This window comes from Marmota monax, unplaced genomic scaffold (genome assembly GCF_021218885.2).
Source record: "Marmota monax isolate L192 unplaced genomic scaffold, Marmota_monax_Labrador192_F-V1.1 WCK01_AAM20220418_F8-fsc00138, whole genome shotgun sequence".
NCBI classification, from domain to species: Eukaryota; Metazoa; Chordata; class Mammalia; order Rodentia; family Sciuridae; genus Marmota; species Marmota monax.
The window spans coordinates 835,922-850,656 of record NW_026692763.1 but is presented as its reverse complement, the minus strand read 5'-3'; the positions used below and the strand labels follow the sequence as shown (position 1 = coordinate 850,656).

Sequence of the window (14,735 nt, the reverse complement as noted above, 5' to 3'; positions counted from 1 at the left end):
TCCCCAAAGTTTCAAGCATCTGAAGAGAAAAAAAGACTTCAAAAGCTGAGTGTATGAGGCAGGAGGATCGCGAGTTGTCACCATGGGCCACGGCCCTGCCTGGTATTACTGGTACTGTAAAAACAAGCCATACCCAAAGTCTCCTTTCTGCCAGGGTGTCCCTGATGCCAAATCCGCATCTTTGACCTTGGGTGGAAAAAGGCACAAGTGGATGAGTTCCCACTCTGTGGCCACATGATGTCTGATGAATATGTGCAGCTATCCTCTGAAGTCTTGGAGACTGCTTGTATTTGTGACAACAAGTACGTGATAAAAAGTTGTGGCAGAGATGGCTTTCATATCTGAGTGCGGCTCCACCCTTTCCATGTTATCCATATCAACAAGATGTTGTCCTGTGCTGGGGCTGACAGGCTCCAAACAGGTATGTGAGGTGCCATGGGAAATCCCAGGGAACAGCGGCCAGGGTTCACAGTGGCCAAGTCATCATGTCCATCCATACCAAGCTGCAGAACAAGGAACATGTGATTGAGGCCCTACACAGGGCCAAGTTCAAGATCCCTGGCTGCCAGAAGATCCAAATCTCAAAGAAGTGGGGCTTTACCAAATTTAATGGATGACGAATTTGAAGACATGGTGGCTGAGAAGCGGCTCATTCCTGATGGCTGTGGGGTCAAATATATCCCCAATCGTGGTCCCATGGACAAGTAGCGGGCCCTGCATTCATGAGGGCTTTCACTGGGCTGTCCTCTTCTTAATCTCACACACCAATAAATCCTGTATTGTATCCGCCCCCCCCCAAAAAAAAAAGCCAGCCTCAGCAATTTAATGAGGCTCTAAGTAATTCAGTGAGACCCTGTTTCTAAATAAAATACAAAAAGGTTTGGGTGTTGTGACTCAGTGGTTAAGTGCCTCTGGGTTCAATCCCCCCGTACCAAACAAAACAAAAAACCCAAACAACAAAACACCCAAAACAGAATGGTGGCACATGACTCTAAATCCCTGCTACTTTGGACTCTGAAGTTAGAGTTTGAGGCCATAAACAACAGAGAGACACCCCCCCCCCCCGCCCCCGCCCTGTGCCCAGCCAAAAACAAAACAAACACCCTCAGATTCTTAGGTGTTTTTCTGAGAAGGCAGGAAAGAATAACCTTTAGTTTCCCAGTAACCTGAGAATCCCATTACAGGTATCATCCTGGCAACTTTCTTTGGATGGGGTAGATTGGTACCAGGATCACTGAGCCACATCTCCAGCCCTATTTTATATTTTATTTAGAGAGAGGATCTCACTGAGTTGCTTACCTTCACCATTGCTGAGTCTGGCTTTGATCTCAGGATCCTCCTGTCTCAACCTCCTGAGCCACTGGGAGGGGGTGTGCCACTGCACCCGGCTAACTTTTTTTTTTCTTTTTTTTTTTTTTTTTTTTTAGAATTTTTCAACGTTTATTTTTCAGTTCTCGGCGGACACAACATCTTTGTTGGTATGTGGTGCTGAGGCTCGAACCCGGGCCGCACGCATGCCAGGCGAGCGCACTACCACCTGAGCCACATCCCCAGCCCCTTTTTTTTTTTTTTTCTTTAATATTTTTAATTGTAGATTAACACAATACCTTTATTTTATTTATTTATTTTTATGTGGTGCTGAAGATTGAACCCAGTGCCTTACGTGTGCTTTTCTACTGAACTACAACCCCAGCCCCTCTTCTGGCAACTTTTACAGAAGAAAAAGAAATATTAGTATAAGGTCCTTGCTCAGCATCTGGACAGCCATCTTAAGTGACAGCTGCCATTTTAAGGAAACAGTTTCACTTTTCCACCTGAGGGCATTTCGGAGAAAGGCTCACCACTCCCTCATACCAACCCAACCCTTAATCACGTGTATTGGGAACCACCGGGCTCTGATTCCTGAGCCTGGCCTATAAAAAAAATCCCAGAACCCAAGCCTGTTTTGCCTCTCTCTCCTATAGAGAGATGGCCTTTGTTTGTTAGCTCTGACAAATAAACTCTCCATTGTATCTCTGCCTGTTCTCCGTCTTTCATTTCTCGCTTACCTGTCTCTTGTTCCTTGCTTTTCCTTCAGTTAGTAATAAGTGGGCTCTGTTGCCTCCAGCATCTCAATGACACTCTGCTTTCAGCATTCTCAGCTTTTATTCTAGGGCCTGTTTTTTCCAAAATGAAGAAAACTTTCCTTTATCTTAGATTAGAAGTTCAAACATTCATATTAGATCTTTTTTTTTTTTTTTTTTTTTTTGTACTAGTCATTGAACCCAGGGGAAAGTGATATTGAACTACATCACCAGATTTTTTTTTTTTTTTAAATTTTTGAGACAGGGTCTCACTAGGTTGCCCAGGCTTGCCTCAAACATAGGATCCTCTGTCCTCAGCCTCCCAAATTGCTGGGATTACAGGCGTGTGCCACCATGCTAAAGGTTTGTATTAGATTCTGAGATCAGAATTTTTTTTTTTTTTTTTTGGTACAGGTGATTGAACACAAAGTTGTTTAACTTGTGAGCTATGTCCCCATCCCCTTTAAAAAAATATTGTATTTTTTTCTTTTTTTGTGGTGCTGGGGATTGAACTCAGGGTGTTGTGCATGTGAGGCAAGAACTCTACCAACTGAGCTGTATCCCCAGCCCTTATGCTGTATTTTGAGATGTCTTGCTAATTCGTTAGGGCCTCACTAAATTGCTGAGGTTTGTCTCAAGCTTTCAATCCTACAATCCTTTCAATCCTCTCACATCACTGGGATTACAGGCATGTGCCACCATGCTCTGCAGTTTTTCCTTTCTTTAGTAATCCCAGATACTGGAGAGTTGAGGCAGAAAGATCTCAAATTAAGGACAGTCTGGCCCAGGAAATTTTCCAAGACCCTTCCTCAAAGTAAAACATTTTAAAGAGGGATAAGGATATAGCTCAGTGGTAGAGTGCCTCTGGGTTCAATACCCAGTACTAGGGGGTAAAAAGGGAAAAGAAAAAAAACAAAAAGAACAGAAAATTTAACATCTTTCATAGAAAGACTGGAATTTTACCTTTTCCTTTTTCTCTTCCTCTTTCTCCCTACCTCCTCTTTTTTGTCTTACTTTTGACATTGGTCACTTTCTCTCCAAGGTGTTTTTTTTTTTTTTTTTTTTTTGTAACCAGGGATTGTATTCAGGGATGCTTAACCACTGAGACACATCCCTAGCTCCCCTTTTTTAAAAAAATCATATACTTCATAGAGACAGGATCTCCCTGAGTTATTTAGGGCCTTGCTAAATTGCTGAGGCTGACTTTGAACTCAAAATCTTCCTGCTTCAGCCTCCCAAACTACTGGGATTACTGTGACCTGGCGCAGTCTCTCCAATCTTTGAGATCTATATCTACATCTATATCTATATCTATTCCGGGGATTGAACTCATGGGCACTCAACCACTGAGCCACATCCCCAGCCCTATTTTGTATTTTATTTAGAGACAAGGTCTCACTGAGTTGCTTGGCACCTCACTATTGCTGAAGCTGGCATTGAACTCTGGATCCTCCTACCTCAGTCTCCCTAGCTGCTGAGATTACAGGCTTGTGCCACTGCACTGGGCCTCTCCAATCTTTATAGAAGTGAGTAAATGAGGGCTGGATGTGATGGAAGATTCTTGGTAATGATCAATGCTTCCTACCGGTTCCTCCCCACTTTGGTTAAAGTGCTGTGCCTGCTACTTTGAAGTCTGTATTGTTGAATTCCCAGAAAAAGATTGAGCCTGGTGGGGACTACATATTCAAACTAGCCTAAGGGAGTCTGACTTAGATTAAGCCTGTTTTTTTGACCTATGCCAAAGCAGCACAGTTGTGTAAGGGTTGATAGTTGGGCTTCACTGGGTTAAAGGTCTGATTTTCATTTACCAGTTTGCAAAAGGGCCAGGCTCCATGGTGAGAGCTGAAAAGTAGGGGGTTATTTGCTTGTAAATTTCTCAATGGCACATATGGGATACCTAGAACATGTCCAATAAGCAGCTTGCACTTTTATTTAGCAGTGTCCCTGTGTATTCCAGATAAGGTCACCTCTTTAATAAAGTTTCCAGGGCTGGGCCTGGTGGCTCATGCCTGTAATCCCAGCAACTCAGGAGGCTGAGGCAGGAGGATAGCAAGTCTGAGGCCAGCCTCAGCAATTTAGCGAGATCCTCAGCAACATAGTCCAACACTGTCTCAAAACAAAAAATAAAAAGGGCTGAGCATTTTGCTCAGAGGTAAAGCACCCCTGGGTTCTATCGGTTTGTTGTTTGTTTGTTTATATTTTTGGTAGCTGGGAGTGAACCCAGAGGCACTTAACAACTGACCAATATCCCACTTTACCACTGAACCACATCTCCAGGCTATATATATATATATATATATATATATATATATATATACACATATCTTTATTTATTTATATGTGGTGCTGAGGATCGAACCCAGGGCCTCCCACGTGCTGGGCGAGCGCTCTACCGCTGAGCCACACCCCCAGCGGGGGCCCCCGCCCCCCCCCCCCCCTTTTAATGTTTCATTTAGAGACATGAGTTGCATAGGGCTTCGCTAAGTAACTTGTGATCCTTCTGCCTCAGCCTCCCTAGCTTCTGGGATTACAGGCGTGCGCCACCGCACCCTGCACCCTCATTGCATGCTGGATGTGATCATGAAAAAAAACAAAATGTACTGTCAGTGGTCACCTCAGAGCACCTAAGTGCTTGCACCCTGAAGTGCAAGCAGGATCCAGAATACTGGAAGTGCCATTCCATCTGTGGACCCCTAGGAAAACCGCAGTCCCAGAGTTTAGTAACCTAGCCAAGATACTGTAGAGGACTCAAACCCTGGGGTAGCCGCCAAATTCTCTAAGTTTACAGAAGACCTAGGGCCTGCCAGCGCCCATGTCCATCTGAGACCCACAGGTCCAGTACGTCAGGCACTGAAGAGGACGCCCTAGGCGCGCGCTGCGCAGGCGCAAGATGACCAAAAGGGCCCGGGCCCTCTAGGCTGCGCAGGCGCAGGGGCTGCTCCCGGCGAGTCCCGACGGCGGCGGCGGCGACTGAGGGGTCGGGGCGTGGAGCAGCGGTGTGGTGGCGGCGGGCGGCAACGGAGCAGCCATGAGGGCAGGGCCCAGTCACAGACAGTGAGTCCTGGTGGAATGGGAATGGATAGCTGGGGGAAAGGGGGTGACCTGGTAGAAGATTACGCTGATTCGAGGGGTGGGCTTTGCCCTTTGGGGACTGAGGGGTGTGGGGGAGGGACAGTTTGAGGTGATGCTGAAAGAATTTGGGTCGTGGGTAGCCAGGTCGGGAGTCCAAGAGTTGGACGTCTTGGCGGAGGGAAGGGGTTGAACGCTGAGGCGTGAAGGCGTTCACGGCAGGGTCAGTGTCCTGCGCTCCCCCGTTTGTCATCATCCCTTCCCCCAGGAGCTTTGGTCGCCTCTCCCTTTCCGCTTCTTTCAGAGAATGGTTGTTGGGGGAGGGTGGTGGAGGATGAAAGCCCTGCTGGCCAACTCTGAACCCGGCAGGGAAGAGACGGTCGCCCAGCGTAGTAGGCTGTCCTGGGTAAAGGGTGGGAGTTGGGTACCCGCCGTTTAAAGCTGGGAGGGGTCTAGGGAAAAGGGATAAAGGTTTGGAGTCAGACACATTCAAGAGTAAGTCCACCACTGATAAAACTGATAGATAACCTTGAGCAGGGCCCACTTCTTCTTTCTGAACCTTTGGAAGATGTCGGACTTCAGACAGGTTTTTGCAAGCATCGTGTAGGTGGTTGAGATTGTTTATGAAAATTGTAAATTGTAAGTACCGTGTAAATGTCGATATATTATCAACACTATCAATGCATTATGGAGCTTATTGTTACTAATAGAATGACTGATTTCTCTGTTAAGGTGAAACGTGTTGTTTGTAAAACCTCAGTAGACAAATATGAGCTTTCTACAAAGGCACAGCAGATCAAGTGCAAAAATAACAGTTTCTTCTGTGATGTGACAAATTAGCTGTCAGACTTGTGTAGAAAAAAATACCATACTCTGGCACTTTTACAAATGGTGTGTAGCTCCTCACCCAAGAGGAAGGAAATAGAGAATGGAGGACCAAATGCTTTCTGAAGGTAGCTATCTCAGATTCCCTTGTAATACAGTTGGCACTGAAGTGCTTTGAGTTGAGGAACCTAGTTTGAGACAAGCTGGGAGGGCTGTCTAATGAGGGTTGTGCAAATATAAATTGCTTACATTTTTTTTTTTTTGCAGTTCTGGGGATTGAACTCTGGACCTGGGGCTACTCCTCCAGCCCAAAACTTAATTTTCTTCTTGTCTTCTCTTTCTTCTTCTTCTTCTTTTTTTTTTTTTTTTTGCTATGCTGGGAATCAAACCCAGGATTTCATACACATTAGGCAAGTGTTTTACCATGGTAAAACACTTGCCTAATGTGTATGAAAGCTACCTTCCAGCCCCTGTTATTTTATCTATTTATTTTGTACTGGGGATTGAACCCAGGGTCACTTTATTACTGCGCTATATCCCTACATCTCTAGTGCTTTTTTTTTTTTTTAATAGGCACGCACCATCATGTCCAGCTTGCTGATGGTCTAAATTGCCGAGTGTGGCCTTGCATTTACAATCCTCCTGCCTCAGCCTACTGAGTCATTGGGATTACAGGTGTGCACTACCTCATCCACCCTTGACTATTTTGCAGCTCAAATATACATACAGCAACTTTTTAGCTCCCTTTTTTGGGGGGGTGGGGTACTGAGGATTTAACCCAGGGGCAATATACCACTGAGCTACATCCCCAGCCCTTTATTTTTTGTTTTTAGGCAGGGTCTCACTAAGTTGCTTAGGACCTCGATAGGTTGCTGAGACTGGCATTGAACTTGTGATTCTCCTGTCTCAGCCTCAACAGATGCTAGGATTATTAATTATTTTTTAAATTAAAGGCATGTGCTACTTTGCTCATTTTAGCACCTTTTTTTAAAAATTATTTTTTAATATTAATTTTTTTTGGGATACCAAGAATTGAACCCAGGTGTGCTTAACCACTGAACACATCCCCAATCCATTTTATTTTGAGACAGGGTCTTGCTAAGTTACTGAGGACCTTGCTAAATTTCTGAGGCTGGCTTTGAACTTTTGATCCTTCTGCCTCAGCCTCTCAAGATGTTGGGATTATATAAGTGTGCACCAGTGGGCCTGGCTGTTGTTTTAATCTACTCTGCTTGTTTGTGAAACCTGCTAGGTGGAGTGAAAAAGGCATCAATTGTGCAGGAACCCAAGAAATGGTGATTTCTTTGAGAGACTGGAAGAACACTTCTGAGCCTTATTATTAAGGATAGACAAAGTAAAGGACAGATTAGATTATTTGCTTCCAGAGAGGAAATTGTTTTCTAGCCATAGCTTTTGAAAAAAAGTTTCCAAACTCCCTTTAGAGACAGATGCTTTAGTTTTTTTTGGTTTTGTGGATTGAGAGCTTAAAATGTTGGGGCTTTTTAGAAGTTGGTGAGTAAAGGTAGGGAATGGCTATACTAAATCTTTGAAGATTGACAGATATGAGGAATGAATTATTTTACAGGTAGGGTAGAAACAAAACTGAGTTTTCATTACCTTCTCTATGTAGTAAAATGTATTTTATCTTTTCCTGAAAATGCACAGTGATGTATAATTTTAAACTTGCTGCTCTTTCTAGTTCCTTGGCTCTTTCAATAAATTCTTTGTCCATAACATTGATTCTTCTTCTTTTTTAATTACTATTTTTTTATTAGTTACTGATGAACCTTTATTTATTTAATTGCTTATATGTGGTGCTGAGAATCAAACCCAGTGCCTCATGCGTGCTAGGCAAGCGCTGTACCACTGAGCCACAACTCCAGCCCCTAATTATTCTTTTCTAAGATAGTTTAAAAAAATCAGACTGGGTGTCCTCATGCATTCCTATATGATGGCAACTCTGGAGGCTAAAGCAGGAGGATCACAAATTTTAGGCCAGCCTGAGCAATTTAGCAAGGCCTTAAGCAACTAAAGGAGATCCTGTCTCAAAACAAAAATAAAATGGGCTGGGGATGTGGTTCAGTGATAAAATGTCTTTGGGTTCAGTCCCCATTACCCAAAAAAAAAAAACAGCTGGGATGGGATGTAGCTCAGTTGTAGAACACTGCCCAAACATGTGCAAGCCCTGGATCTGATCCCAAGTACTGCAAACAGAAAGTATTTTCAGTTGCCACAGGTCATTATGGAATATAGGTTTATTCTGTCTTTACCACATGGTAGATGAAATAGAAGCAGAAAATGTTGTAGCTGCCCTATTTATTTATATTTGGTGCTGGGGAGTGAACCCAGGGGTGCTCCACCACTGAGTTACTTCCCCAGCCTTTTTATTTTTTATTTTGAGACAGAGTCTCACTAAGTTGCTGAGGCCCTCTAAAATTCTGAGGCTGGCCTCAAACTTGTGTTCTTCTTGCCTCAGTCTCCTAAATTACTGGAATTACAGAAATGTGCCACTCTGCCTGCTCGTGCATTGATTGATTGATTGATTGATTGCAGTACCGGGGATTGACCTAGGGCTTTGTACAGGGTAGGCAAGTGCTGTACCACAGAGCTACATCCCTATTCTTTAACATTTATTTTATTTTTAATATTTATTTTTTAGTTGTAGTTGGACACAATATCTTTGTTTTATTTATTTTTATGTGGTGCTGAGGATCGAACCCGGGGCCTTGCACGTGCTACAATCCCACAATCCCAGCCCCTGAACATTTATTTTAAATGTTGGTAATTCATATGTCCTATATGAAAATTTCCATAAGTTCAAACAAGTTTATAAATGTCATCTGTGTTATAATAAAATAATATATATTTCTTCAGCTATAATGATAATTTCTTATCCTTTCTTTTTTTTTCTTTTTCCTATTTATGGAAACTTTTATGTTGTAAGTAACAGTCAACAGACAAGGACTTTTTTCCTGGAATAGGAAAGGAGGTAGCCAGTTTTTTGATTGCCTGTTGTGTGAGCGGCATGCCCAAGGTGTGCAATGAGCTGTGAGAATATAAGGTCTTCCAGTGAATCCCTAACATACCAAGGGTCAAAAGAAAATTAATAAGGTTTATTAACTCATTTTTATTCTCATAAAGTGAAACACTTTCACGTTTTCTTTTTTCTTTTTCTTTTCTGGTATTGGGATTGAATCCAGGGGTGCTTTGCCACTGAGCTATATTTTGAGAGCTATATTTATTTTTTTATTTTGAGACAGGATCTGAGTTGCTCAGGGCCTTGGTAAATTGTTGAGATTGGTTTCAAACTTATGATCTTCCTGCCTCAGCCTCCTGAGTCAGTGGCATTATAAACCTAAGCCACCATGCCCATCTTTATTCTTTATTTTATTTATTTACTTAACCACTGAGTCCTTTTGCCAGTCCTTTTGTTTTTAATTTTCTTTTTTTAAATGTTTATGTCTTAATATTTATTTCTGGAGTTGTAGTTGGACACAATATCTTTTTTTTTTTTTTTTTTTAAAGAGAGAGTGAGGAGAGAGAGAGAGAGAGAATTTTAATATTTTATTTCTTAGTTTTCGGCAGACACAACATCTTTTTTTTTTTTTTTTTAAAGAAAGTGAGAGAGGGAGAGAGAGAGAATTTTTTTTTTTTAAAATATTCATTTTTTAGTTTTCGGAGGACACAACATTCTTTGTTTTGTATTTGGTGCTGAGGATCGAACCCGGGCCGCATGCATGCCAGTCGAGCACGCTACTGCTTGAGCCGCATCCCCAGCCCATGGTCACAATATCTTTATTGTATTTATTGTTATGAGATGCTGAGGAGCGAATCGAGGGTCTCATATGTGCTAGGTGAGTGATCTACTGCTGAGCCACAACCCCAGCACCTCCTCAGCAGTTCTTTTTGTTTTTATTTTGAGACAGGGGCTTGCTAATATATCTTGTTTTCAGAGTTGCTAAAACATGAAGAAAGAAACAACTGTGTCTTCTAATTGTTGAAGTAGAATAAGTGTTCCATTATGGTTGAGAGCACCTCCTCACCAGTTCTTTTTGTTTTTATTTTGAGACAGGGGCTTGCTAAGTTGCTAATATATCTTGTTTTCAGAGTTGCTAAAACATGAAGAAAGAAACAACTGTGTCTTCTAATTGTTGAAGTAGAATAAGTGTTCCATTATGGTTGAGAAACAGCTTATTATGAGAAGTGATTAAAGGATGGTTGTAGGTATTAAACCTGCATGACAGGCCCTCACAGTTGGACAAGGAAGATAGGACATTCCAATTTCTTAGAGAAGTCTGAAAATGGAAAGAGAGAGGGCATTATTGATGTATACCACCATATCAGGACAAGCTGGAGGAGGAAATGAGCTAAGACTTTGGCAGAGTAACATCGTATAATGCAGCAGAGCAGGACAGGAAGCTTGGAAGATTTTCAAAAGAAACATGAGCCTAATACTTAGATTTGAAGTCTTAAAATATTATAGCGACTTAAAAATATTTCTAATATAATAAATTGAGAAGTGAGAGTAAATGTGAGAAGCAAAGTGGTCAGGGAAAGGGCTGCAACTTTACAGCTGACCAGAGTGGGGATAAGTGTGAAGTCACTTTACTTTTGGTGAGAGGTGAATACTTTCTTACAGAAGTGTTTAATATCTATTTTTGTCTTTTCCCTGCCTCTCAAGATCTTGATTATGTGTCTCTCTGAGCTTTGACTTGGGGTGAAAAAGAATACAACAGGGCTGGGGATTTAGCTCAGTTGATGGAGTGCTTGCCCTGTATGCACAAGGCTCTGGGTTCAATCCCCAGCACCACCAAAAAACAAAACAAAACAAAACAAAAAAACCTTTACCACTGCACCACCATACCTGGCATAAGTTTTCTTTATTAAAGATGCATTGAAGCTGGATGCCGTGGCACATGCCTGTAATCCCAGCAGCTTGGGAGGCTGGAGCTGGAGGATCGAAAGTTCAAAGCCAACCTCAGCAATTTAGCATGGCCTAAGCAACTCAGCGAGACCCTGTCTCTAAAAATTCAAGAATAGGATTGAGGATGTGGCTCAGTGGTTGAGTGCCCCTGAGTTCAATCCCCCCGGTACCTCCTACCACCCAAAAAAGATACCTTGAATTGGATTTGATAGCTTATTTATAAAATAGTGGTTTGGTACGGTACTGGGTAATAAAACTGCCTAATGGGAAAATACAGGTCATTTAAGAAACGATTTAAAAGGCTTACTTGGATAGTGATTTTCTGAGAAATAACTGAAGGATGTGAAATATGAGAAATAACATAAGTATATATTTGTATATATATTTTTTCCATCAGTAAGTCATAACTAGGCTTAAATACTTTAAACTTTGCTTTTGGTACGGGATTGAACTAAGGAGTATTTGACCACTGAGCCATAACCCCAGCCCGTTTTTATTTATTTTGGGACAGAGCCTTGCTAAGTTGCTTAGGGCCTCTCTAAATTGATAAGGCTTTGAATTTGACAGTCCTCTTCCTTAGCCTTCTGAGTTGCTGGAGGTGTGTGCCACTGCACCCAGCATTTAAAAAATTTTTTTGGACTGGATTGGCCTTATTAAAAAATAGTAGGGTCTATTCTTTATTTTTGGCGGGGGTTGATCCCAGAGGAGCTTTACCACTGAGCTATATCTATAGATGGGTTCTTGCTGAGTTGCCCAATCTCTATCTTTGAATTTGTGATCCTCCTGTCTCATCCTCTTGAGTAGCTGGGATTAAAGGTGTGTGCCACAGTGCCTGGCCTATTTTCTTTTTCTCCCTCTCTCTCTTTTTTTTTTTTTTTGTCGTGCTGGGGATTGAACACAGGGTCTTGTGCATGTGAGGCAAGCATTCTACCAACTGAGCTGTATCCCCAGCCCTTTCTTTTCTTTCTTTCTCCCTCAAGACAGGGTCTCACTGAGTTGGTTAGCGCCTCACCATTGCTGAGGCTTGCTTTGAACTTGTGATCCTCCTGTCTCAGCCTCCCAAGCCACTGGGATTAGGGGCTTGTACCACTGTGCCAGGCTTGGCGCTATTTCTTTAAAAAAATTTATTTTAGCCATTCTTGGTGGTACAGTGCTTAATCCAAGTTACTCTGGAAAACAAAGCAGGAGGAATGCAAATTCTAGGCCAGTTTCATCAATTTAGCAAGACTGTATTTGAGACAAAGTAGCTGGGTAGTGGCATACATCTTTAATCTCAGTGATTTGTGAGGCTTAGGCAGGAGGATTACAAATTCAAGGCCAGCCTCAGCAGTTTAGCAAAATCCTCTGCAAAGTCTCCCCCAAATTTAAATTCCTTTTAATATTGCTATTTTACTTTGAAAATTAATCAGTTGTGTAGTTGTGTTTTTTTTGTAGTCCTGGACAAATGCTGTACCGCTGAGTTGTAATTGCTGCCTATCCCCCTGCCCCTCCCATCCTCCCATTTTTTAACTTTGGGCCTTAAACAGTTGTGTATTCTTTTTCTTTTTTTTGCAGTGTTTGGGTCCTCTTGTGTACGCTAGCCAAGCCCTTTTTTTTTTTTTTTAATATTTTTAGTTGTATATAGCACAATATCTTTATTTATTTATTTTTATGTGATGCTGAGGATCGAACCCAGTGCCTAACATATTCTAGGCAAGTGCTCTACCACTGAACCACAACCTCAATCAAGACCTCTTTTTTGTTTGTTTGTTTTGTAGTGCTGGGGATTGAACCCAGGACCGTATGCCCAAGACCTCTTTTTTGTTTCCTGGAAAATGGGGTTTTGCTCTGTTCAGGTTGGTCTTGAACTTGTTAACTCAAGTAATCCGATCCTGTTGCCTCAGTTGCCCTAGATGGTATTGCAGGTCTGTGTCACCATGCCTGGCTTAGTTTGTGTGTGTGTGTGTGTGGTGGTCATGGGGATTGAACCCAGAGGCACTTACAACTTAGCTACATCTCAGTCCTTTTTATTTTTATTCATTTATTCATTTGTTTTTTGGGATACCAGGGACTGAACTCAGGGGCACTCAACCACTGAGCCACATTCCCAGCTCAATTTTGTATTTTTATTAGAGACACAGTCTCACTGAGTTACTTAGCAGCCTCGCTATTGCTAGGCTGGCTTTTTTTAACTTGTGATCCTCCTGTCTCAGCCTCCCAAGCTGCTGGGATTACAGGTGTGTGCTGGTGTGCGCCACAGTGCCTGGTTTCTTTTTATTTTATTTTTAACAATTTGAGATGGTCTTACTAAGTTGCTCAGGCTGGACTTGAAATTTGTAATCCTCCTGTCTCAGCTTTCTAGGAAGGTAGGATTACAGATGTGCGCCACTATGCCCAGCAGTGGTAGTGATGTATTCTTGATTTTTATGACTAAGATTAAAAGTATTTTGTCAGTTCTTTTCTATTTTATTTGTTAGTTTGGTTTATTGTTAAGCATGATGCAATTAGCTTTCCTTATTCTACTCTCTTCCTGTCCTAGGACACTGATGTGTCAACTAAAGATATGTCCTTTGTTTCAGTTCATGAAATAATTTTCAGTAGTGAGATTTAAAAAGTTAATTGGGGATTAATATGTGGATCTCATCCAAAGTCTAGCCAAGCTTTCTATTCTCACCAAGCATTGCTTAATAGACTGAAGCTTGGACTCTAAGAATTTTATGGCAAGAGGTATTCTTATATATTACTGAAATATGTGTATTTTGGCTTCCAGGTGAGTGTTGATTTTCAGATTTGGGAAAACATTGAGAAAATTGGCTATGATTTTTTGGGTAGGTGGACTAGGTCCAGCACTGATTAACAACATTTCCCTCCTCATTTGGCACCCACCCTCTTCTTGCTGCTGTTGCTTTCTTCTGAGAGGCAGTTTGAATGGTTTGCCAATGTTTCTGTATCTTGTGTCTGCTCTGCTTTTTCCACAACTGCTCTGCTTTTCCATATAATCTCAAATTTCTGTCTTTTTTTGTGGTTGTGGTTCTGGCGATCAAACTTAGGGGGCTGTGCAAGTGCTCTACCACTGAGCTACATCTCGAGTCTCCAGTCTGTTCTTAGACTTCTTTTTTTTTTTTTTTTGATATTGAACCCAGGCCTTTGAGCATGCTAGGCAAGTGCTGTACCACTGAGCTACATCCCTAGCCTTTTTAAAAAGTTTTACTTTGAGACAGGGTCTTGCTGAGTTGCCCAGACTGGCCTTGAATTTATGGTCCTCCTGTCTCAGCCTCCTGAGTAGCTGGGATTAGAAGGGTTTACCACCACAATTAGCTAGTAAGGGCTTTATTTTTTATTTTTTATTTTTAAAGAAAGAGAGAGAGAGAGTTTTTTTTAATATTTGTTTTTTAGTTTTCGGCGGACACAACATCTTTGTTTGTGTGTGGTGCTGAGGATCGAACCCGGGCCGCACGCATGCTAGGCGAGCGCACTACCGCTTGAGCCACATCCCCAGCCCCTAGTAAGGGCTTTATTTAGATAAAGTAAGATTATTCCCAGACATGTTTGGTGATGCATTCCTGTAATCTGGTCAATATGGGAGGCTGAGGCAGGAATATCGAAAATTCAAAGTCAGCCTCAGATTTACCAAGACCCTGTCTCAAAATTAAAAATAAAATGGGCTGATGATGTGTTTCAGTGACTAAGCTCCCTTGGGTTCAATACCCAGTGCAAAAAAAAAAAAAAAATCCTATGTCTCACCTAAATATTTGCTTGCTCCTAATAAATTGTTAATTTAGTACATCTCTAACCCTATAATATTAATCTTCCTTAACTTTTATCTCAAAAGACTATATAGTGGAAATTATCTTTACTTATTTTTTACCTACCTG

General features: G+C 41.9%; 1 pseudogene; it reads left to right on the top strand.

Annotated features, from left to right (window-relative positions):
• Positions 1–82: 82 nt before the first annotated feature.
• LOC124094327 (large ribosomal subunit protein uL16-like) lies at positions 83–726 on the top strand (annotated as a pseudogene).
• Positions 727–14,735: the final 14,009 nt, after the last annotated feature.